The sequence below is a fragment of the Typopeltis vanoorti genome, chromosome 8, assembly GCF_054136105.1.
Source record: "Typopeltis vanoorti isolate ZY-2024b chromosome 8, IOZ_Tvanoo_1.0, whole genome shotgun sequence".
Classification (NCBI taxonomy): domain Eukaryota; kingdom Metazoa; phylum Arthropoda; class Arachnida; order Uropygi; family Thelyphonidae; genus Typopeltis; species Typopeltis vanoorti.
The window spans coordinates 47,275,060-47,302,998 of record NC_143556.1 but is presented as its reverse complement, the minus strand read 5'-3'; the positions used below and the strand labels follow the sequence as shown (position 1 = coordinate 47,302,998).

At 33.4% G+C, this 27,939-nt stretch overlaps 1 protein-coding gene across 2 annotated transcripts in view; it reads right to left on the bottom strand.

The window, feature by feature from the left end:
* The window catches only part of LOC150103970 (putative G protein-coupled receptor AH9.1), a 215,985-nt gene that overhangs the window by 64,582 nt on the left and 123,464 nt on the right, over nucleotides 1–27,939 (bottom strand). The window contains exon 1 of one of the 2 annotated variants that reach the window (XM_090396718.1): nucleotides 21,203–21,675. The exons of the other annotated variant lie outside the window; for it this stretch is intronic. The gene's annotated coding sequence lies outside the window, so the exon portion shown is untranslated. Of the gene's footprint in view, nucleotides 1–21,202; nucleotides 21,676–27,939 lie in introns of those variants that run through there. 2 annotated transcript variants of the gene reach the window in all.

Here is a 27,939-nt window from a genome sequence, read left to right as displayed (position 1 = left end):
GGCTGTGAATGGCTGAATCATATTAAACATGGAGATAACAGAAAGAACTCTGACATCATTAATATTGAGAAATGTGTGAGTAGGGCCTCATTTAAAGTGGTATGGTCACTTAACTGAAGCTTAAAAGTTAGCAAAATAGGCGTTAGCTTGTAGGGAAAAAATAAAAGAAAAACTCCAAGAGAGAGAAAATAAAAAGAAATAAGAAAAGTTTTTTTTTTTTGATGTTAAGATTGGGAAAGATGCAAGACACAAAATCTAATAGGTGCTCCAGCCTATTTTCAAATGGAAAGACAAGAGTTGAAATCCCTTTTAAACTGCAAGGAACTTTATATGAGCTATTCAGCTTTAGATAAAAAGTTCTTATAAAGACTTTCCTTCTCTGAATATCAAACACATGCTAGAGAACATACTCAGTGAAGAAGCGTAATATATTATCTAATCTCTAATAAACGTAATATATATACATGCTATATACTCTGATCTGATCCTGTGGCTTCCTCTCTTTGAGAGGGTTGCAGCTCATTAGTAGGGAGATAGTTCCCCAGGCATATGGTTGCGAAGCGCAAAGCCACTGGGCTAACCGCGTGACTCCTATATTGATATTAAATCATATCCAAAACTGGATATACATATATATATATATATATATATCCAGTTTTGGATATGATTTAATATCAATTTCCTTCTTAATATCACCGTATAGATAATGAATAACAGCGTATGCAGCTGACCCTTGCTTTACATATGATTTCACTTTAAACCATCCGCATATGCATTCCGATCTTATACACACAACTAACAGGTTACCTGCAAACGAAAAGACCGAAGACGAACACACACACAGAATTAATTTACATAATATACTGACCTCATAATCTTAGTCGTATCGGGCGTAATTCGAATAAATAGAATTATGGTCTGCATATTCTTCAATTATTAATGATAGTTTGTAGTTTAAGTATCGGCTATGTAATGTAATAATACCGCTGTAAAATGCACTGCTTACATCATATAACAGTATTCTTCCAAAGGCATTTTGTCAATCTGTCATAAAACTTTCTCATTTCTACAAAGGTAACACACACACACACACACACACACACACACACACACACACACACACACACACACACACACACACACACACACACACACACACACACACACACACACACACAAAGTTGCAAGGTCTATCGCAAATAAATACCACACCTCGACCAATCTTATTATTTGATTTTGAGGCACTTTTTGATTATCTTTTACAAAATCTGCTGCAAAACGTAACTATAGATTTTTCCGATTTCACATGTATTTACTGGAAAATAAATTGGGAATGATTCTAATAATTCCTATTAGGCCCGATCCTTGGTTTCTCTTCAAGAACATTTCGTGGATTCCTCTTAGGTACATGCGCAAATCTTACTTGGAATATATAGTGGAGAAATTCCTGTGAAATTCCCACATTCATCCCCACCACCACCACTTATAGGTGGACACTCTGATTGTTCTACTCCAATTATCGATGATCCTGTCTTCTGACTAGACCGTTCTGAATTATATAATGTAGCCATTTTAAAATATTTGCATCACCATACTTCAGCACTTATAATGCAATAAGATATACCCCAATTACCTTTCTGTTGTCAGATTTCTGACACTTTTCTATCTTCATCATGAAATGTACTTAAGAATGTTTTTCTTGAATATTTTCTATGTTCTGTCAATTCTTATCCCTATTAATATTTTTCTCATTTTAGAATTACTGCATCTGTATGTACGATTATAAACATAGACGCTAGGAACTTTTCTCATTCTTTTTTTCAGTTAGTTGCCAAGTTTTTCGACGTTTGCAGCAGGAAAGTAAGGATTTATTCGTCGACTGTAAGATCCACTTTATTGTGTCACATAAAGTGGGTCTTGCGTAATACCATCGCATAATACCAAAGTGCATCTTAGGATCATGCAACGGCAGAAAGTGACTGACATACTCATACTATCAGATGCCTAAAATCATCGATAGTGGGAGACTTAGCTGTTAATGGAAGTTAAGAGTGGACACTGGCAGCCTATAGATTTCCAAGTTAGTTATGGCGAAAATATTTCCAGCTATTCCTTTTGGCGAAGAAAAGAATTAGCGGATTTAAGAGTCTGTAATGGTTTGATTGTTATTTTAGGACTGCTTCGTTTTTTTACAGAAACTTGACTTTTTGTCAATATCACATCTGAAAGTTGCTTGATTCTGATTCTCTTAAAAATCTTTGTGGATATTTTGTTTCCAGTGTGATATTCATTTTTTTTTTCTTGCTCAAAATCAAATGATGATCGCTTCTTATCTCAAATCGCCTTCATTTTCCTTTATTTCAATTACTTTGAAGATATCTCTGTCAAGATTTACGTAAGATAACTTTTCTTTTATTATCAGATCTACTGCCGGATATTCACAAATTTTAACAAAGAATTTGAAGTGTTTAATTATTTATAACAAACAAATATAATAAAACAAAAACTGTGTGTCAATCGTTGTGTGTATTTCATCCATGTGAATTTATCACTTGTTTATTGTTCAAACATAATGTGAGTATTCGCTAAACTGTATTCCCGAAAAGAAATCCATTATCATGAGTCTGCTCTTTTTTTATTAACTTTTCTATAGCTTTACCTTTTCATGCCGGATTCTCTCTTTAATAACTGTAAAGATCACTGTTTTTCTTCTCGACTAGAAAGTTACTTTTGTGAGACTATAAGCATGAATAAGTATATTTGTCCAATTTCTCATTTGGAAATATAACCAAATCAATCTATTTTAAATTGACTCCAATATAAGTGTGCTGCATTTTACCATTTCTTTTTCTACATTGCTCACCGTCCATTTTGTGAATCTGAAAATTAGAATACTTTCTAGCAATTTTATTTTTTGGAACAAAAATATATTATTGATTATTTATTATTAAAGATGTCACACTCAGTTCTTTTAAATTATATTTGTTTGCTATATATAATTAAATACATTATTCTTAGTTTCAATATGTCGAACATAATTATCTCGCATACTCGGATATCTCGGAGCAATTTGTGAATATCCGGCAATAAAATATGTCTGATAAACATTGTACATCATCATATTAATTGCAATGAAAATTGAATCCACTTTCATTCCAAAGTTTGTGGGAAATGTGATTAAAGTAATTAGATTGAAATTCGTTCCGACAGAACCAAGCTTCATTGACAGAAAATTTCCTAATAGGCTTGTTTATTATCACGGTACTGAATCGAAATCTGGAATTTTTGTTTAGTCATTTACATTTAATTCACTTCTAAACGGGAGGATATGATTAAAGAAACTGTCTGTCATTCAACGTGTTATTTAAGTGATGCTACAAAGCGTGGTTTGCTTAAATTCAATACTCTAAAAAGGATTCAAAATTTTAAGAAAATTTAGTAATTTTGAACTTATCATGTTTGGTTTCTTCCACACCAAACCTCTTCTTGAGTTTAGCGATATTATACTAAAATACAATTCAATTGTCCATAAAGTAGTTTTCATCTTCCTTTAAAATGATTCAGCTACCGTAAGGAATTTTTATGGATCCAAGATGGAAGTTACTTTCAGTTATGGTCTAACTGTTGTTTGGAATACCACTTTAGGAATTACCTGTCAAATTATATCAGCATTTCAGAATATCCGCACATCTTAAAATCCTTTGGTATGCTTTTCATCCTGATGAATATCCGAAGTAAATCAACTCTTTTAAGTAAACGTGAGCGAAGATTCTTTGCTTGTCTTGAACTTTGGTTATTCAGGACTCTGTTTCACAGCTCGGTTTCATGATCAAGAAAGTATTGCAAGGCATATTTCAGCCCAGTTCTGGCGAACCATTTTCCAATGCTTTCATCTCGAAAGCGATTGAAAATGGCTCCAACGAAAGTCTATTTCTCAGTCGGTTGATAGTGAACACGTTTTCGCAACGTTTCTGTGAAAGCTTCAGAATTTTTATAATAAAGTTTTATTGTCGTTTTGCAATCTTGATTTGTGACTGAAACGCTTTATATCATTTGAAAGAAAGCATGTCTGTATGTCAGCCAATTTCATACACTACGGATAGGTATTTTTCTCTGGGAAAGTCAGGAATTTTCATAGAGCAAAAATGCCATCTGGTCCTCACCACCCGTTTCTACAGACATAACACATTCCCTATGGAAGGAAGCACCATTAAAATGGCAAGCTGTTTGCATTACATATGCAAGTAAAACCCGTAAGAGCAAGGGAATCAATCCACCATGGGCAGAAGAAAGTAAGAGATAGATTTTGTTTTTTATTTATAATGTACATAAGATTGTTATTTTTACTTAAAGATAACAATCTTATGTACAGGATTAAGCGATTTTGGTGCTCTGTAGTCAGGAAGAGAGGTACATGCTTTTTGATTGTTGAGATAAATTACATAGGAATAGCAGTTAGCAGTTATTTTTACATGATATTTATATCATGTAAAAATATCTGCGCTATATTATAAGAAAATAGCAGGTGCTATAAGACAATATTACATATTTACATGAAAGTAACAGATTATTATTCACACTGTTAAGTATAAAAATTCGTTCTTCCCCCTTTTCGTTGGGAGGGTGATCAATGATGTCATTCCTGTGTTAAAAAATGAACTATGATGCAGTCACTCTGCTCAGCTGGGAGTTGATTCCGTGGATTCCAGTCTTGGTGGAAACGGTCGAGGGTGTTATTCTGCCTATGATGATGATGATGTTCATGTAGGATACGACTTCTCACCATTTGTTCGAAGTTGTAAGGAGATAGTCAGTCGCCTTTCTATGTTAAACTCTTATGCTGTCTGGTTTTGTGTGTTGAAGCTAGAAACTGCATATTACCGATTTCACAGTGATGAAGAGGTAGTTGAAGATCGAATGGTTATTTAACTCTACATGCATGAGATTGAGATGTTCCTCTTCTGTATGGAGATAACCACAGTTTAAGGCTGCCGTTTCCCAAGCCCAACGGATTAATTGGATGTTGACAGGGCATTGTAAGTAGATGATCCGAACTGTTCCTGATCGGTAGCAGAACAGACAGTTATCTGAAACATCCGGGTTAAAATTTCCTAATATAGTAGGAGTGGGTAATGCATTGTGCCACTTTCTCCACTGCGATTGACTGGCACGTGCCAGTAAAATAGTGTTTGGTGGGATGATGCAAAATTTTCCAATGAAGTGCTTTGGTTGAACTGTTGTATTAGAATGCTGTAGATTTTGTTTATATTGCAGGGTGAAAATTTCTCCCAGGTATTTTTGGTTTTTATCAAAAAAATAAGCACCGGATCTTCTGCGTCAGGAGGATTGAGCCCATCCTCCGTTATGCTATAAGGCATAGAATCTTGAAAAGCAGATTTCACAGTTTGTATCTGCTCAGCATGATTCCCGTATTCCAAGTTTGAGAGTGACTTTGGAAAGTGCCAGGTGAGGCCCAGAGAAAGAATGCCACCCAAGATCTTCACGCCTCGCCAGCTACGAGAGAGAGGGATGAATCGATTTTTTACTTGCGTTTCTGTAATCTATGTATTCTGGACGTTCTTATATATACTCTGTTCACAAGGTATATAGAATGCTTAGCAGTAAACGAATATCGCTGATCAATGAAACCTGCTGTTTCGTTTCCTCGCACAATGTGTTTTTGTTCACATCACTAAAACATCTAAAGAAATAGAGTTCTTTTTTTTTCGGTAGATAATACAGACAATCTTAGACTTACAGAAACTGTTGGTATTGAATTAGTATTAGTTAATCATAAGAATAATGCCATGGAAAAGTATGACAGGTGCAGAAGAATTATGAGTGTAATCTTTCGGAATTAGAGATAAACTTAAAGCTTCCTGACGTCAATAATATTCCTTACATTTTTATTATTTGAAAGGAAAATCCGGATACAATGATGGACTGCTGAAGATTCGGTACTGAAACCACCTATTTATTTATTATCCATTCATATTATTATCTATCACGTTTAAAGAGAAGATGGGTGCTAGATTCTTTCTTATTCTTGACAAACAGATAGCCACTTCCCATGACCTTTACTCTAAAGATGATAGACTGTTTCAGTCTGGTAATATTAGGGTACTGAATTTCTTTGAGGGGATGTAATTTCACTAATTTAATTAATTAATTACTCTAGGGTTGCTTCTAGTGATGCATCTTGATGTGGTTGAAAAGTTGAAACCGTTGTTTCAGTTGAAACAACTTTCTAGTTGAAAAAAATGTGCAGTCCTTTCGTTATTTTGAACGCTGAAGGATCAGCGTTCAAAATAACGAAATTTCCAAATTTCTGTAAAGTAGTAGATGCATATAAACTTGGAAATCTTGACATAAATCTTGTAGGTTCAGCTACTGTTGTGAGTAAATAGATTGTTTGCACTATCGACTCAAAAATGCACACAATGTTCACATAAGCGTACATAGATGCCAAAGAAGATGCACATGATTTTCTAGCAATTCGCACGTGCGCCTATAATATTGAAAGGATAGATAGTGTTTGGTTCTTTCATATAGACGATTAATTCTATTAATAGCAATGAGAGTTAATTTCGGATAAAGTTTCCATGGTTAATATTCTGGAAAGCTACGAAAACGAAGACCTTCCCGAAAAGTTATTACAATAAGGTATTATCCCACTTGATGACCCACATTATTTTGCATTTTTTGATTGTCTTGATTTCATAAGTCTGGATGAAAGGCGTCTGGAGTGTAGGATGAAACTGCATAACAATGAAAATTTCAGAAGAAATCGCGACACAAAGATGGTATTATATCCCAACTTGTGCTAGCTGTGTGCGTTTGGAGGACTATATATTACATAACAGTTTCTCAAAAAAATTATAAATGTATCTGTCACTTTTTTTTGGCTTCCTGCACATCAGCCTGTCTCATAGTAATATTTATAGCGAAACCTCTGTAGAAAAACTGTTTTCTAATGAATCATTTACCATAAAATGCGATCGATGCATCCAATTTTCCATACTTATTATGTTTACTCAAGAATCTTCATTTATCTCCAAACAAAATTATCATGAGATTTCATTATGCGTGCTTTATCAAAAAGGTATTTGAAGCACAGTGAGATCTGTTATATCTGCATTAAATTTTGCACAGTTTAATGGGATGAACAGACGGAAACAACAAAAAAAATTGTTCCGTTAAATACAATATTGAAATCTGCGAAATATTGAAATATTCCAGAAACAAAATTGTTTGTTTCTGGGATATTTTAAAAGAAACTCCTATGTTACAGTTCTTAAAAAGAAAACATTGAAAAATGGTTGGTGACTACGTAGTTTCTACGATTATATTTTCTACGTATCTGTAAGTATATTTCTTAAATTCCCATCTATTATTCATTTGTGTAAAGAATGAGTCACTAGAGTTTAAACTGCTATAAATCTGAAACAGTGTAAATAGTTTATAGCCGTTTATAGTAATTTAAACAGTTTAAATTGCTATAAATCCGAAAATTGAATAATATTTTAAAATTGAGAGTCGAATAGGTTGCTTACACCACCTACCAACCCACCAAACCAAAACACACACATATAATGTTCACATAAGATCACATAGATATACGACATTACGTATAACTGTGAAGGCAAAATTAATTTTCCCTCATAGTCATAAAAGTTAAATCTGAGGGAGAGTGAAGAAATGAGAAAGCGGAAGAAATCATTAAGAGAGGAATAAAACTATTTATTGATGATGTGGAAACATTACTTACTTTTACCTAGATATTTGCATAAATGAAGTTCAGACACGCTTGCTCAATGTAATTGTATATTATTATTATTATTATTATTATTATTATTATTATTATTATTATTATTATTATTATTATTACGACAGGGTGTGTAGGCATACGAACGGGCGCACGGTGATATCGCTGCGAACGTTTTTCATAGCTTTAAAGTGGTTCCATCTCCTGTTTTTAATTTGAGAGTGTTCCCAAGTAACTCTACCAGTCATGCTGAAGACAGTGCTTTAAAATTTACCGAAATCGGCTAAGAAGAAACCAAATTTTGAAGTGCTGAAAAGTGAATAGAGAGGACCGCGGTCAACAACGAGCGAAGAACAAAGGACGTCGCCATCTTTAAATCATGCCATAATTGTTCGAGGGAAGAAAGGTGGGTCATGAAATGTATCAAATGCTAGGAGGATTTAATGTCTGACGGAAATCAAATAACCTGTACGAAATGCAGTAGGATTTTACACGTAAAATGTGCCTGATTTTCAGAAACAACCTGGCAACGTAAAACCAATGCAACACGAAAGGAATGGAAGTGTGTAATCTGCAGGAGGAACAAAGAAACGCACCTAACACGACGCAGCCGATTATACCGGAGGCAAAATCAGATGACGAACTGAACAGACAAAAAAATGCAGGTCAGTCCTATAATTTCAACTCTTTAAATATACTAATAGAACACTGTCTAGATACTATAAAAGCTTAGTAAATATTGTGCAAGAACTCTTACAAACCGAACGAACAAATAGCAACAAAATCTAGCGAAAATGAAGATTTGGAATTAAACATAATAATTTAGCAGTGATAGAAGTATTGCAAACGGTAAAAGATATCAAAATCAGCAGGAACGCACTAAATGACAGGCAACACAATTTGATGAAAGAAACATCCGAAGTCCGTCAAGAACTTCATTCTCTAAAATTACAATACGAACGTTTAAACCAGCAACAACATAAAGACGATCTTATCATAAACGGTCTTCCCGAAACTGCACTTACAGAAAACCTCAGAGACGTAGTTTTAAAATTAGGCCATGCAAATGATATCCCCTTACAGCTTAACAACATTCAGACCGTAAATCGGATTCCCATGAAGAGCAAAAAACAATGCTTGCCACGACCTACACCAGTCATGGTTCGTCTTAAAAGCAAGTTTACAAGAGATAATCTCATAAACGCCAGCAGACAGAAAAAAACAGAAAAACCAGTTTCCAAGGACTTGAACGCATTGCAAGATGACATACCAATCTTCCTATCCGAATATTTTACACCATTCAACCAGAATATGCTGTACCAAGCAAAAAAAGCAAAAACAGAACAAAATTACCAATTTTTGTGGACCAGAGATGCCAAGATATTCCTAAAGAAGTCACAAACTTCAAAACGATACAAAGTAAAAGCTCAGAAGAAATAGAAAGGCTGCTAGAGTGAAAATAAAAGTCTCATAATTAGTTTAAAAAGAAGACCACAATAAAAATGAATGTGAACCATCAAGACAGATTCAATAACACCAGAACATAACGGAAATTTCACTTTGATCACACCTTTCAGATCATTCGTTTGACCTCCCAAACATCAGCCTACTTCCAACACAGCAATCAAATCAATAAAAAAATAATAATAAATAAATACATATATCTAACCGGTGTCATCCTCAGGTTAAAAACATTAAAAAGCAAGAATTGTAAAATATATATAACTTACTACAAATGCTTTTAAAAATGTAACATTATCTAATTTCAAACTATAAATTACCATCCATAGTAACTATTATTAACGTATTTTAGAATACAAAAAACGGAACAGTTTGTATGAAATTCACTGTAAAAAATATATGTAATATGTAAATATATGTAAATATGTGTATATATGTAAATGCTCTGTAAGATGATAAATAAAATGATTATTATGTGACACCTTCAGAGAGTGTAAATACCCATCGAGGGAGAGTGTGCCAACATCATCGAACGATTGAACCTCTTCCAACTACTAACCGCGTTCAAACTTGTTTAAATTTTTGCGTGAGCCATTAGTAGCAGAGACTCTACCAATTGACGAACATTTTTTATTATTATTAAATAACTATTCTCATTTACAAAAAAATATATATGAATGTTATAGAGTATAATAATTATTAGGTTTTTACCATTAAAATATTATTATTAAATTAAGTAATACTCAAGAAACAAAACGATATATATCACTCTCAAACCTCTATATGTATGCAATTCTATTCCCATCAGTATACACGTATATAATATAAACAGCAGATATGAATAATAAACTGAATAAAAGAACGTGTTGTTGGCAAGAATGGTGGAAACTCGACTAAAGACTTGATTGGAACAAAGACAGCATGGAATTTAAAGTGGTTGGTATGAGATAACAAGAAGTGCAGAATATACGTGAAGATAGTCGAGGATGTAAAAATCAATGACGAAATCGTTAAAACCGAGAAGTTGAATTTGTAAATTTTGGATTTGGAAAGACCTGAGTACTTTCTTATTTATTGATGTTGAGACGTCGATAGGGGAACGGGTGGGTGGGAGAATCGGAACGTTTTCGACACTTTCAAGCAATTTTCTGCATTTGTTTACTTCTGGAATATTTTAACAGAAATTTATGTGACAGTTCCTAGGAAGAAAACATTAAGAAATGTGTTGGTGAATATTCTATCTATTTTACGAATTTATTATTTAATTTAATATTAGTTTTAAGACTCACGTAATCAGCAGGCACGTTCAATACACATGGATAGAAAAGTCAGGCGGATACACCAAAACACACGGTTCAGTTAGCAACCAATTTTGAACGGGATTTATCTAATTCGAAGGCTGAGAGGACAAATGAATGCAAAAGTGAATAAATATATGCTATTTCCTATGAAATAGATTACAAAAATTCAGAGAAAAAAGGAAATGGGTGCATCACATACATAGTAGATAATTGAAGATATACTATAGTACAATATGAAATTGCAGTTAGTGGTATTTCCCCCTGTAACTTTTCAATGAATGGAATAGGATGTGCAACTGATATTCAAACGCTGGAAGAAACACCAGCTGCGTAATTAAAATTTCTATTTTTACTTGAAAACAACATCACAGTTGAAGGAAGCATGCATTATTGTACTTAAAATTCTATTGCAAGATTTAAACTGGGTAACTATTCAGCTGTACATAAGCATCTTCATACTTATCACTTTCTTTTCATTATCAGTTAATAACAGCCTTTGCTGTTATTAAATGATAATGGTTTGTTTTCAATTCCGATTTGGTACCACCTATATACAGAAATTGAAAACTGTATTTCTTCGGTTTTGGAGAAAAAGGAATGTCTAATAAACGCTAGTTCGAGTCATCATGACAAGATGTTTCGATAAAAAGATGCGCAAATTCACATGGAGAGAATAATTCATTTATGCACAATACACGGCAGTTTGCTTTTGCAAGCTTCAAAAAGGAATTTAAGGTTTAGAATTTCTAGATCCATAATTGGCGAAAGACAATAAACAGAAGGAGGAGAACGGTTCCAGTTAACTTCAAAAACACTACCGAGGTTTGAATATGTACTACTCAGGAGCGTGAAAATGACACATTATGTCTAGTTCATCAACCATCACGGAAATAAAGTTGAGAATGCAAGATGCTTATGATGCATGTACGTATCTCGGTTACATATACTGTGTTTCTAAAACGGTAAGAACAGTTTGGATTATGCATGTTGGATAAAAAGCATTGTTAAACAGAAATTTCATAAAAAATATTCAGGAAATACAGGGAGAAATTTAAAGAAACGTTGAGAAGGAATGGTTAACATGTAACCATCGAGAAGGTTACATGGTTACATTAAAATGTAACCATGTAAACGTTGAGAAAAAATGGTTACCATCGTCTGTCCTACGTAAACATAGAAAGGTGTATATTTTTATTTTACTAATTGTGCTGTTTCGTCTTATTTACTATACTTAGTTTTCTTTACATGTAATATTTTTTGTACTTTTGCATTCAGTTCATCGATCATTTCTTGCAGTTCTACAGAATTTTCTAAATAAAAAAATAATGAATTAATTAAAAAAATCCTGTCTCATATATCGTTAGCAAAATACAACTGCTATGATGGTTGAATTTAATACATATTTATTGGTTGGTAAGTTTCAAAATTTTCCAGAGATATTACGAGACCTATTAAAAGACCCAATGCCTGTGCTATTCATTTGTATTAGTTTTAATACTAATATTAGTAGCAGTTTACCTCTAACCGACTATCTTTGTAAAAGCACTACTACTAGTAACGCAAGTTATTCCCCAATGAACTTAGACCAGATGCTCTGAACAGCCGCATGAAATGTCAAACCTTTTCGCCTGCGCTTCTCCGTGTTCCGATGTAGATTTAATCATTGAGACTAAGTACTACACTATACAAAAAACTGCGCACGCCTAATGTTTCCCCAATGCCACAAACAGTGTGACGCCTCCAACATGCCGCCTCAACCACATTATTGAAAGATATTTCATAGCCGTTTTCTTGCGTCTTACTAAGTTCCACCCATTCCACTCCAAAACTTTTGCTGAGAAAAAAAAAAAAAAAAAAAAACGAGTTTCCCATTTGTCGTGCTAAACTCGAATATGAATTTCAACCACAATGGAAAATATTTTGAAATCGAAATCGTGGGAATTACAACGGATCAATTTATACCCGGTAGAACCAAGATTTCTTCACGTCACAATGTGGAAACTTTTTGTGTTGCTTTACAGCGTCACGTCTGGTAAACAATAGCTGAAAATTCTTTATTTGATTATATTGTTAACTGTTCATTGAGGTGCACTTTGTTAAAAACAGCTTTCGACAATGCTCAGTGTCTTCTGTGGAAAAAAAAAAAAAAAAAAAAAAAAACGAATTAAGACATTATTTGCTCTTTGATTGTAGTATTCCAGTTGGTTACACTTGTTACAGGTCACTGTGAGTATAAGCATTATGGCTTTAATACCGTTGACATGATAGAGATATCATGGAATGATTTCACAGGGTGATCTCTAATATAGTTTATTTTATTCATTTGCTATTTTTGAATCCAGGTTTTTATTATTCGTACTTTTAAAGGCCTATTATGGTCAGGGGCATCCGAATTAATCGTTCTCTGACATAAGGAAATATATTTTTTTCTCGGAAATCAGTGATTTTACCGGATTATAAGTTGACCTTTCCACACACACACACAGTGGTGACTAATGGTAGTTCATCATGTCACATTAGTGGAAGTTTTATGAAACTGTAATAGATCTATTTTTAAAGTGGTCATTTGGTGCATTATAAACCTGAATTCTGTACATTACTGTCCAAAATCGAGTTTTTTACTCTTTCCAAACCAGGTTAATTGAGTCGGAGAACACGCACAATCAGAACGAGAACAACATGGCAATAGGACTGACCTCCCATCATTATTTCTGCTATTAATATTTATCAAACTTTTGTCTATCCCTTGCCCCTTGGCAAGAACCTGAAGGGATTATGTGCTCATCCAACATTATAAAAAGGTTTAGTTAAAATGATTACCACTATAAATCTTAATAATAAGCGGAAAAAATGGATTTCTGACAGCCGCCGTAGCTCAATGAATATAAACGATATTTTCATTTAGAAATAACTGGGTTCGAATTTCGTCTGGATTCGGAGAATGTTTCTCAGGACCTTGCAGCGGAAGATGAGTTAGTCGGTTCCATACCAAAGTAGCAGGGTCTTCCCCCCCCCCCCTGGGAAATTCGGGTTTTCCATACCTTAAATTAGACAGTAGAACACATGCAATTTGCAACTATAGGAGACAATACAGAAATAATTAACCGTCATTAATAAGTGGTGGAAGGCTTCTAAAAAAACCAGGTTACTTAGACGCCTTTAATGTTAGGATCAATGACCATTAGATGCCATTGATCCTAACACTAAAAGGTAGTTGGAATGGATTCTTAATACCATTTCCATGTTGAAAATAGCGAAAATTACCGACATTAATATTCATTTCCCTTTGAAATATTTCACTCGTCGGCCTCATAAATTCTTACTTCAGCATTTATATCAATGTTTTCGTGTTGAAGGTCTTATTTCAAACTTGAGTCTACACTGGAAACGTTTCTTATTTCATAATACTAGATCTTTAGAAGGAAGAGCGTTATAGGTTCGCATTTAATCGCCAAACAGTGGAAACGTTTTTTCAGATTTTTTAATTGGCTAACGAGTTACTTGATCTCTGGCATATGCAAGTAGGATATCCGTACGAACATTTCAGTTTTAACCTGGAAAATCGAATAAACTTAAATTTAGAGTCAGAAGACGACTGTACACAACTGCCGCAAACTCTGATGCCTTAAAACTGTTAATAACCTGATGCCTCAGCTTTTGGAAACGGCTAACAGTCGGAACCGGTTGCCGGCCTGCTCGAAAAGTGAATTAGGGCTTAAATTAGTGGATTACTTTCTTTGAGGAATAAAAATGATATCTGACAATTATTACTTTTATTGTACGAGTAAGTATCATCTCTTTATTTTCAACTTATTACATTTTGTGTATAGCAACTGTTTGTAATTTTCTGACTAATATCTATGATTTATCATGATTATCACCCATAGCTTGATACGTGTTCTCAAGGTGTGTAAAGAATACTGTGACATTGCCAAACGATTATAAAGGATTAGGTTTAAATTATTAATTTCCTTTTCATTAGTATGTCACTGCTGAACACTCCAATATTTTCAAATTTTAATTCCTATCTTCTAGGCCATTCTGTCTGAATCAGTTCAGTTCCAAAACATCAGTCTTCCTGACGATCTTCATTCTGCTATCCTAACCTAAATTACCTGTATTGTTAACATTTACTTAGCTACTCTAATTGTCCATATCATCTCAGATTTGTTTGGTTCAATATTCGGATACAAGGAATACCAATGTCCTCGATAATGTATTTATTTTTTGTTATGATGCTGCCAAATAGTTTTCATCTGTTCACTGCTAATTTTTCTCGCAACTCTAAACATTATCTGTGGTTTCCAGTCTTTGATAATTTTTGTTTTTTATTTCTTATCCAGATATGAAATAAAAGTTAAAATTGACGCCAACACTGTCTTCTACTATTTGTTTAGGGTTGGGCTATTTTCTGAAGAGAAAAAACAATTCCATATAAACTTATTCAATTGCTTCTCCTTTCATACCAGCTTTCCTTATTTACTATCTATTTCCTTATTTAATTTGCCACTAAAATTATACCGAATTGCTATTCTGACAGTTGTTATTCATTTTACGTAAAGAATCTAATGATTTGCAATGGATTTATTTAAGAAATAATATCATCTACATGATGATCTAAGTTTGATATTTCTAATTCTGATCGCATCGTAACTCATTGTTTTCATAATGTGATCCATATGAATGATGAATAAGAGAGAATACCGCTTATCACTGCTGATTTTATATCGCACTATCCTGGTGTGCTTCTGTCAGTTTTAACTAGTGAGTTATATTTAAAGATAGACTGTTGAATGCTGTGCATAATGTTCCATTCGATATAGCTATAGCGTTCTGAATAGCTTTTCTCTGGCAACTTGTCACATGCTCTACAAAACTGAAATACAGATTTTTGTTATTATTATTATTATTATTATTATTGACCTTCAGTTTTGTTTATCATCGTCATCATGAATTTCCGAATAAGATGAATTTCATCGACCGTTGTGTCACCACCACCTCCCCGCTTAATGGAAGCCAGCTAAAAAAGTTCCATGTTTGTTCAGTCTAGAGCAGGGCTTCCAGACCATGCAAAATAAAGAAATAAAAATAAAAAATATATAAAACTGACAAAAATGGAAAACAAATCCTTGCCCACCCACCCACAGTGGCTTACAAATATGCTATAGGTTTAGTAATAAGTTTTCGTGGGTGGTAAGCACATAAAAAATATTCCCCCAAGGAATGTTCAGGCTACTACAATAGCATTAAATGATCACCGTTGCATTATTATTAATCTCCTGTATACAACTTTTTTTCAAATTAGTGTATTACTTGTTAGCATTCCCATACTGTCATATCTAAAATTTCGTTCTTCTAAATCACTTTCGACCCAGTCAATCCACTTAAACCTTGGTCTTCTCTTGGTCTTTTTTAGCCTCTACGTCTTCATTAGACACTATATGCAAGTAGCTCAGACGTGAATGTATATGTCACGCTCAGAACTTTGTTTCGTTTACTTGGAAAAAGGATTAAAACCAAGTATAAAATTTATTAGCACCTTTAACATATAATAAACCTCAGGTAAAAAAACGTTTTATACCTCACCTTATCAAAGATAATTGCGTTTAAATTAGGCCTATATACTTACATTCAATATATTAATTTAAATTCAATATAGGGCTATAATATAGTCCTATATTGAATTTAAATTAAATTCAACACAGGAAGAGATAGAACTAAGAGAACGAATACGTATAAATACAAAAATAGAAAGATGAAATCTTATACAAAAGAAAACAGACGACTCCATAATGGCACACTTAAACAAAATAGAAAAACATATCGAATAGAAATAAATAAAAGGATATTGGAAGCAAAATGAAAAAAAGATGTAAATTCTCTAAACCAAGATATTATAGATATAATCGTGAACATCTTGAAAATCGTAATAGCATCAAAACGAACTATGTGATTACTACTCGAAGGAAAAGCACAAATAATCAATATTAAAGACAAGAATGGTAAATTGATTCAGGAAATCAAAAAATAATAAAAATAATCGAAGAATTCTACAGTCATTTATAATCAGCTCTAAAAGCCCAATCGGGACGTTGGGATCCAATAAAAATCCGGGGCCAGATAAAATTACAGCAGATATGATATGACATGGAGGAAGTGAATTACACGTACTAAAAACGACTCAAATGCTTATTAATAAATGCTTGACAGAATCTAAGTTCCCAGCAAGTAGGATAAAAAATAAACTAGAATTCTCACAAGCAAAAGAGAAAGCAGGATTCAGAAGTGGATATTCAACTAATGACCACGTCCAAGCTATTACCCAAATCATTGGGAAAAATGAATTCAACATACTGCTTTGTTCGCCATTTACAGATTATGAAAAACCCATTTCATACAATAGAAAGAACAGCAATAATAGAGTGAATAAATAACAAAGGTGTTGAGAAACCATACATATGCATAATACAAAATTATACCAGAATGCCACAAGTAATATACTATTAAATAATCTAAAAACAAAAATTAAAATAGACAGAGGAATAAGACAAGGAGACACAATGTCAGCGATAGTATTTAATGCTTGCCTACAAGAAATATTTAAAAATCTAAATTGAGAAAATAAAGGTGTCAGAATAAATGGTCAATATCTAAGCAATTTAAGATTTGCAGATGACATTGTATTATTTTCTGAAGAGCTAAAGGAAATTATTAAAGAATTAAGTACAGAAAGCAACAAGTCTGGTCTCAATATAAACATTGATAAAACTAAAATAATGTACAACAAAAATACAAACTACAACCAAAAGTTAGAAATAAATGACAGAGAATTAGAAAAGGTAACTGAATTCAAATATCTAAGTGAAATAATTAACATATTTAGAAATTGGTAACATGAAATGAAACAATGAATAAACATGGATGGAGACAATTTATTTGGAAAATACAATAAAATCTTTAAAGAAAATATACCTATGTGTCTAAAAAGAATAGCATATGAGCAATGCGTCATACAAACTATGATGCATGGAGCAGAAACGTGGAGCCTCACGAGAACAATGGCAAATAAATTAGGAGCTGCAAACAGAAACATGGAAAGAGCAACGTTAGATATAAAAAGAATAGATAAAATAAACATACATATAAGGGGAAAAGAACAGAGTTAAAAGACATAATTGAAGAAATAAAAAATGGAGATGGCAGAACACATTACAAGACAGGAAGATAACCACTGGACAAAAATATTTACAGAATGGCAATTTCGAGATGGTTCAAGAAGACCTGGCAAACCACCAACAAATTGGAGAGAACTACATCATTCAAAAATGACAGAATCGACTGGCACTTCTGGGCCAGAGAGAGAGAGAAATGTGGAAAATCATGGAGTTCATTGCCCAACAGTGATGTGTGCATGTGTGTGTGTGTGTATATATATATATATATATATATATATATATATATATATATACACACACATAAATAAACTAAGAACATGATAGAGAGTCTCTATACATAATTAACATTAAAACGTTGTAAAAAAGAAATATATATAAATATATATATATGTAGAAAGTTTTTTACCTTGGGTATATATTATGTTATACTATGTTAAAGATACCAAGCAATTTTATAAGCTAGGTTTTAATTCTTTTTCCCAAGTAAGCAAACAGGCAAGTAAGTTAAATTTGCACCTGAACATAGTTCAGGTCTGAGGCAATTCGTAGTAAAGGTGGAGTAAGCTCTGTTCACTTTCCTCAGTATTTCTCCTAATGTAAAGCAGATTCCCTTTCGGAGATGTTTGATGCTATGCATTAAAGGCAAGGACCATTACCCAGACCGGTTTCCCTTTGTTTAAGTGCGGGGATACCTCTCCAAAAACTCGTAAAATTCCCCGGATCACAGATGACAGCATTGACATTCATTACCCAAGCTTCCAACCGGTCTCGGCCTTTTTAGAGGTCTCGTCAGTGGGAGCCAGACCCCAAAAATTCCAAGGTTTGCTTACTTGAGAAAAAGGATTAAAACCTAGCTTATAAAATTGCTTGGTATCTTTAACATAGTATAACATAGTATATACCCAAGGGAAAAAACTCTCTACATCTTACTCTCATCCTGAGACTTTTAATTAATAAGGTCAAAGCACCTTGTGGCAACTTGTTTAGGCAAAATTTATAAGCTATGCATTACTTCAACCTTGGCATTTTTGGGGTCTGGCTCCCAATGACGAGACCTCAAAAAAGGTCGAAACCAGTTGGGAGCTTGGTTGATGAATGGCAATGCTAGCCCATGAAGTTTTTAACTGAGGCTCGGCTATTGCTGTCACCCAGGTCCAGGGGGCGGGGTGTAATGAATGGTAATGCTGTAGCCTATGAAGTTAACTGAGGCACGGCAGTTGCTGTTACCCTTCCAGATGAGCAAATGAGCGGCTCTGCTCGGTGGTGGAGGAGCCATTAAAGGCAACGGCACTTAAACAAGTGGCCGTTGCCTTTAATGCATTGCATCATACATCTCCGCAAGGGGATGTGTTTGGCATTAGGGGAAATACTAAGGAAAGTGATCAGAGTTTACTTCATCTTTACTACGAGTTTCCTCAGACCTGAACAATGTTCAGATGCAAACTTGACTTACTTGTATGTTTGCTTACTTGGGAAAAAGGATTAAAACCTAGCTTATAAAATTGCTTTGTATCTTAAACATAGTATATCTATATCATTATTAAGAGTGGAGATAATGACATCCTTGTCTTATATCTTATTTCACATCAAACCATCTTCCTGTATATCTTTCGATTCTAACTGATGATTGCAATTTAACTGTAGAGTATGTTTTGCTGTGTATAATGTTCCATTCACTCCATATAATTGTAGTGTGTTGAAAAGCTTTTGTCTTGGCACCTTCTCGTATGCCTTTTCCAGATCTACAAAACTTAACTACAGATCCTTGTCGTATTCCAAGATTTCTCATCTATTGTCTTAAAGTGAAAATCCAGATAATTGCATCCCTCTCGAAAATTTTCCAGTATGATTTTATCACTGCTTGTTTTGTTTAACAAGTCTTTCAAAGTATTCTTGTTTTCAAAGTAATGGCTTTTTTTTATTTATTTGATTTTATTATTTGTTATTTATTTATTTTTAATCTTACAGGACAAAGTTTAGATCATCTCTGAGATTTACAGGAAAGACTTGGAAACAGGCTTAACAGAAAATATTTGGAAGTCAGCATTAGCAGTAAGGACTTACACTTGCAAGACTAAATAAAGATTAGTGGAAAGTGGTTGAAATTCTTAGAGTACGCAGAAAAAGACACACGTACTGTGTATTATGAATACTGGATTAGAAAGGTTCAGCCATGAGTACAATAAAATCTGTAATAGTTGGTATTCTTTATTAATTACGTTGGTTGAGATAACATACCGAAGTATTATGCTGTTTGAATATGTAAAAGTCATTTATCTCTTATGGTATATACACGTAGATAAGGCGAGTTTCACACACATGGCAGCCGCTGTTAAAGTGTGCTATCTAACTGAGATATGCGAGAAATGGGAATATACGAAGCAGCTTCATACAACGTTCGTATACAATTTCAAAAATATTTTTTTAAAAAATAGTTGTTTATTCGTTTATTCAGTTATTTCATTTCAACGTAAATTGTAGATCTGTTGTACGTTGGTATCGTGAGTCGCACTTTAGATACGCACTTTAGGTATTTAGATACGCTTAAATTTATTTAGCCATCGCCAGTTAACAAAATCCCTATTGCCATATAAAGACATCTACAAAAATGCTTGCCTTAGTAGCATTGGAACCAACGACCTATGGTTAGAGACGAAAGCTGAATCTTGGCCTGGCTAATTTCGCCTATCTATTATGAAAAAATTAACATAATGATAAATTTAAAAATAAATAAATAAAATCTCTACCGTCGAAAAATAAAATGCGCAAATTAAAGAAATTAATTCAAAAACCAATCACCTTCTAATAGCTACCTGAACAGTGTGCCTAAGGACACAATGTGACATTTTTATGAAACAATAGTGAATCCTTTGTTCTGAACTTTTTCATTACACAAAGAAACGCAAGATAAGCAACATGATAGATAAATTACTGAAGGAATGAAATTACGACTCAGAAGCACGGACAGACCACAGCACATCAAAGTACATGTTTATTAGACCGCCTGGCCATCATCAGCCATGACGTCAACATTAGACAAAGAGGTAAATCACTACATAAGCTTTTTTTAGGATTTTCTATCTAAATCATATTCCACGTGTAGTTTATGTAAGCTATATATAGCCAGGGGTTTGAAAATATATTAATATTTATGTTTCTTAGTAGCGACGTGGGATGGTAGAGTTAATATTGCTTCAGGCGCCAGCGCAGAATTTAGACATATTTTACAACAACTAGTCTGAAAGTATTTTTAATTCTTTCCTGAGTTCAATAACTCCCATTGTTTTACATATATCCATAATTATCCGTAGAAGGTTTATGGGTAACTAGAACTTGAATGATTTCTTCTCATATATTCTTGTTAAACTTGCGGGTTGTTACGTTCATTTTCAACCTTACAAAATAGTTCACAGAATGCCACCCGTTGTAATTCAGTATGAGAATTCTGCTAACTTATTCTAAATTGAGGTAAAGGTTAGTAATCATATTTACATGCTTACCTTCTAAAATAGAAACAGAAACGAATATTAAGAGAATCATTTCAATCCTTTTTATTGTAACCGGCACATCTGACGTATTCACAGATTTAAACCATCTCTTTAGTTTCTTCCACTCTTTATATAATCTTGTTTAACTTCTCGTTGCCGCCTTCATTCTCTCCCGGATGTGGTGACGCAAATATGATACATTAACGGGACTCATTACGTTGCAAAACTAGCTTACTACTAATAGCTGGAACATGATCGGAAAGATTCATATCAATTAATGACGCTTTAGGACGTCATGAGGAATATAAATAGCATGATATTTCTCTTTCTCTCTCTCTCTCTCTCTCTCTCTCTCTCTCTCTCTCTCTCTCTCTCTCTCTCTCTTCACTCAGTAATTTGAGAAAATATGGAGGAAATCACGTGATATTTAAGCATATTTTATTATATAATCAGAAGATTAAATGATCTTAGAATTAAATACCGTAATAATAATATTATGCGTATACTTGTATATATGTTTAGAATAATATTGTTGTTGTTGTTGTGTTTATGTTATTTCAATTTACCGTTATTTTTCGTCAGTTTTGTAATGCAATGGTAGCCAATAGCACTACTTCTTCCATTTAAAAAAAAAAGCAAATTGTTGCTTTCCCATTTTATCGCTTTATGTTTACGATTTTATCCAAAATGCAGGATTTTCCAGATTTGCGACAATATATTTTCAAAATTCCCTTTAGTAAGGCTCACGCAAGCCAAAAGATATATCGAATAGTTTTGCTTTCAGTACTATAATAATAAATCTCTTGGAATTTAAGCCTGTCTGCAGAAAGTGCCAGTTATCATTTTTACAACGGCTGATATATCCGACTTCGCTTTTTATCTAAATGCTGTTTATGGCGTGTTATCGTTTTCATTGTTACATTTATATTATCATATAAATCAAACAACGTACTCACGCATGCCCACTGAGGCAACATTATTATTCTTGGAATTCGCATGAGATAACCTAAATATTTTTTCATTAATATCACATATAATATTGCTTCTGAATTAAAGTACATGTGTCATGAAATTCAATACAGTTGTCTTCAGATTTTAATCAAGTCTTATCATTGTTGTGGTGGATAAAGCGTTGGATAATGGTTGATTATTTCGAACTTCATGAAATGGTACACGTGTGAAACTGTCTGTAGCATAACAGAGAATAAAGAAAATAATTGTAAATATTGTGTTTTTCAATTTACATGTAATTTTCAAAGATCTATGGAAATAGAGAAATTGCTGTAATAGGGAAAATATTCCGCTACAAAATACAGCAGCCAGTTCTTTGTTAATACTCTTTTTATTATAGACATATAAATCTGAAGACTCAAAACAACAAGGCATGTACTCCCTAGTTGAATAATTACAATGAGGAGTGTGCCCAGTTAAGCAACCAAACTCAATGTATGTAAAAAGAAAGAGAGTAGATAGAAACCGAATACCAAATCCCAAAGAAGAAATATTGCAATAGCTACCTCAAGACATGAAAGTTAACTACCACGTATTACAATGAAATATAATGATTATTGGACGGAGCAAAACGGAGCAGTTGGCCGAAGTTTTTGATATTTGCCGTTCTAGTAGGAAAACATGGGATTGAATAATTATAAGGGTTCTGCAAGTGAAGCAAGCTAACGATTTCATATGAAGACGACAAGGATTTGCTCTCAGAAATTTGCTATTTCAACCCGCAAAACAAGCAAGTCAGCCATATAATATATACAATTGAACAGCACACGTTGACCCTGATATCTGAAGTTGTAAACATTTTTTCCCCTTTTTCAGCTTGAAAATATGAAGAGATTACGGTGGCCGATTTATAGTTGTTGTGATTGTTGTGTTAGAATGACAATAAGGCAACTAAGACTATGAGGCCATTTTGTGTGTGTGTGTGTGTGTGTGTGTGTGTGTGTGTGTGTGTGTGTGTGTGTGTGTGTGTGTGTGTGTGTGTGTGTGTGTGTGTGTGTGTGTGTGTGTGTGTGTGTGTGTGTGTGTGTGTGTGTGTGTGTGTGTGTGTGTGTGTGAAGTAGTTCGGGCGTAATGCCAGAGTTTCTTACATGAGAGAGAGAGAGAGAGAGAGAGAGAAATATTTTCATTACATAATCAAAATCCGGAACACCTATCTATTTGAAGGCCAATTAGAAATCAGAAAATAGTTCTGATCTGAACGCAGACCAAAGTAAAACGCTTTTCTCTAAAATTCTTAACTATTGCATTATAGAAAATCCGATATGGAACAGCAAGATGCTATTTCTATACAGCCATTTTGAAGTGAAAAATGTCGATCCACAGATTAACATAGAACTAATCAAAAGTACAGACACACTATTTTTATAGAAAAACTGTCATAGATTCGCGTAATCCAACATATTCTAATGCTACTTACAGGAGAATATCTTGAAGTTTGACCACCTGCACTCGTGATTGAACTGATCTAAAATAAAAATACACTTTCGAATACTTTCAAGAATATTTTCTCTCTTTTATGTCGAGAAGTGGATATCTTGAAGAAGCAAAACACTTGCAGCCCACGACAAACTTCGTGAGACGGGTTTAAATACGGAAGAAATATTTTAAATATATTCTGAAAAACTTACGTTGAAATGCTGAAAAATTTGAATAGCTAAAATTTTTTTTCCTATTTAAGAATATCAAGGCAACGAGGATTTTGTTTTTGAAACATGCCCTCCTCTGATACATCACGAATTTCTTCATTAAAGCTACATTATGAATCACAACTGTTTGGAGAACCAATTCTTTAGGAACATGATATCAAGTGCACTTTAAGTATATTTGTAATCTACTATTTAATATTTATTTTTTAAGTAACCGAGATTTGTCTTCATCTCTCAAAGAACACATAAGCGAAATGAACGGGCAAAAAATTATAGAAGTTAATAATTGTAATAATTATTAATTTCTGTAATAAGAACACCTAAAATATAAAATAATAATTTAAAAAATTAATCACAATACTGAAATGCAAAATTAATGACAACCATACTGTTAAGTATCTATCGAAGCATCTGTTGCTGGTAAAGGTAGATCTAATGTGAAACTCGTCAGTCACCAGAAAAACCTTCCACCTCTCTTTTAAATAGAACCAACCAATCTTCAGCAAAAGCGCAAAGCTTTCTAGGAAAGTCTGGTTTTCGTACATGAACTTCGGTTTGAATCCCTTGAGATACGTCTCCTAGTCTAAGAAGTCATGTAGACGACGAATAAAATTGAGAGTGCAGTAGCGTCCCAATCTTCCAGTTATCGAATGGAGCAACAACAACAAAAACTCGACAGAAAAGCAGCAACAACAGCACAGCATCGTCGAACACTGAGGCTAAAGCTGTTATTTTACATCGTTTGAAGTAACATAATTAACAAAGTTTATTAATGAATTATTCTTTGCATGTAATTATATTTAATGATGCATGTTACTTAATGTACCCTGCTTTAAGTTGATTAAGTGCCTCTCCTTTCCTCCTTAGGGTTTTGTCTCATTAGCTTTGAAATTTGATACAACCCAACAACCCAACCTACTACTTACCTAATAACTGTATGTTTTTTGTTCTTGTTATTATTATTTCTTTATTGACATATAGTGTGGTCATTCTCTTATTTCGCAGTCAAGGTTCTCTGTCTATAGCTTAACTTCAAACCAATGGCAACAATTTTGCGATAAAGATTTTGTGCCATATGAAATAAACAACCTGTTATAGTTGTTGATGTAAATATGTTAGAAAAAGAGCTAGTTGCTTTCTCCAAGCAACCATTAATGTTTCGGGAATAAGCCCTTTAAGGCACAGCAAATCAGAATTAGCTGTAAGTTAATTCTGATTTGCTAGGAAGCAAAGCAAAAAGCGACCATGGAATCGTTAGGGTTCTCATGCCAGTCCCAAGCCTGAATAAAGGAGGAGGGTCGGTCAGATGATTGTCGATGCTCTGATCGTCAAGAAAAAACACGATTGTTATCTGATGAATATACGATCAACAGCTACAGCACTCCAGCTCGAACGTCGCCCGGATCAACAATGTCCGCGATACCAATCGAGCGATTCCATATCATACTCATTACCTGGTGGTGATACTGGCTTCAATTATTCAGTCAGTTTCCCAACGTTATCTAAATCTAGTTTATATTCATATAACTCACTACAGTATCTTATCCATCGCTGTACAATTTTAACTTTATTCATCAATACTTTGCCTTTTACGTCTTTAACTGGTCAGTTTTGATTGCCACCTTCTATTAATAGTTCTAATCATTTTTGTACACTTCCCTAGTTTTATGCTCTCCATAGTACTGTTCTATATTATTGTATTGGACTTCTAACCATTTCATCTTATCCGGCTGACTGCTTTTTTCACCTAATTACACTTTTTTTCTATATTGGTCCTGATGTATCCTTTGTTATCTTCAACATTCTTTTCTCCTGTATTAACTCAGTGGTTCATCTCTAATACATTTCTTCTTCTTGACTCCTTTCACTTGACCCCTTGACCCATTACCCCTTTCACTGTTAGATTCGAATTTTTTTTCTTTGTACACACATTTAAGTTTCTCCTCTAACAATGTTCTGTACCTTCTTCCTACTTCTGCTTCACTTATTCTTTGCTCTCTTCGTTTCTGATGATGGGGGTTTATATTTTCTTTCTTAATTTCAACTTGATGTTTGCAATCACTAAACTATGATCCGAGTCTATATCTGCCCCTTGAAAAGTTCGACACTACTGTGCAGAGTTGATGTTATCCAATCTTCTTTTAATCATAATAATATCAATCATGTTCTTGATTTTCCCATCATTTGATCGTCACGTCCATTGTCTACACTCCTTTTGATGGAATCTTGTGTTACAGGTCATCATCTCGTGGTCCACAGCAAATTCTGACATTTTTTCACCTCCTTCATTTCTTTCTCCGAAATCATATTTTCTCATGACTCTTTCCCAACCATCATTATATTTTCCGACTTTGTCATTCCAATCTCCTTCAATAATTGGTAGTACATCTTGCTTTGGTATTGTTTCTATTGTCTCTGTCAGTCTTTGTAAAATAAGTCAATATCCTCATCTGTGCTGTCAGATGTGGGTGCTTTATATCTGGACTATTGATATGTTAAATGGTTTTGCTTGAAATCTTGCTGCTATGATTCGTTCATTGACTGGTTTGTAGCCTGAGAGTGATTTTCTAGCTTTTTTGTTAAGAAGGAAACCAACTCTTGCTTCATGCATGGTGTCATGCCATGACCATATGACTTCGCATTTTTTATCTTTACTGCTGATATTCATCGCACCTTCACTAGTCCTAGTATATCACAACGATATCTCTTCATTTCCTCACGAAGTAATTCTAGTTTTCCTGATTTTCAAAGTATCCGTGAAAAATATAGACGAGAACGAATGACGAAAAAAAAAAATCAGAAATTTTGTTTGGGATAGATTATTATGATTAATAAGATTGAAATTTGATGCAAAAAAAAGCTATGATTTGAATTTATTTTGCGATTAATCTGTGTGGTAATTGTTCTTCGAATCGTACACGGATATGCTTTCGAGTTTCGTGGAGAAAACAAAATCTACACGAATTTTGTTTTTCTCGCCCGATTTGCCTCTTTGACGGGATGAAAAATCCGAAGTGAAAACTTCCCCCTCAATTTATGACAAGGTTGTTGGAAAGGTATTACTACCGATTCAACACTCTTTTATGTTTTATGTTTTTGTTATTCTAAAAATAAAATCTTCTTTCCTCTCTTTCTTGACGATCTCTTACTAGAGAGACTAAACACAGAGTTCTTTAGAAGAATAGAAAAATTCTTCATTAAATCCGTTTTATTTTTGTTGTTGGAAAATTAGATGTGCAATAAAGAAACTATTTCCAAGTTTCACATTAATTTCCATCATTTTCAATATTTAGATAAAATACCGACGTACATTAAGCCTTGACATTTTGTTTCCTAAAGGGAGTTGCTGATTTAGTCCTTTTTCGAACTATATCCGCATAATTTACTTTTATTAGGTAAAGAAAATGAAATATTTGCAACCAATGTTGCTTTCACTTAGTTTACTTAAATGTAAAAAAAAAAATAGAAAAACACACACACACACACACACAAAAAAAAAAAAAAAAAAAAAAAACTCCCATTTGGAGTGGCATATCAAAAATAGATCGCTTTTCAACTCGGACAAGCTTGATAACAAATGTTTGCTCTTCACGCTCGGAGAAGCACACTAATGTGCTTTTGTTGTTGTCATCCTACAAAGAAGTAGTTGGAACTGGTTCTAGGTTGAAAACATTTTTCCATGCGACTGATATACGTTTATTTCTTTAATAGGCGCATCTTTGTCATCCTCATCCCTTTGTTATCGTTGACGTTTTTGTATCATTTAAAAAAAAAAATGAAACGTCTAATATTTTCTATGAAATATTTCTTAAGTATTCTAGGTAGTTACAATGTTGATCCATTCATTTCAATAATTACTTAAATCTCTTTTTATAATAATTGAAAATATAAATGTAAATGTATGAAAATTATAATTTAATATGTTATAGTTGGAAGATTTTTTCTTTTTTTTTTTAAATCTAAATTTAATTAAAAATTCTAATATACTATATAATTATACACATAAATATTTAAATAACTAATTTTTTTAATTTTATAAATATAAATGAATTTCCATACAGATCCTCGGTAACGGATGGCAATGTTGTAGTC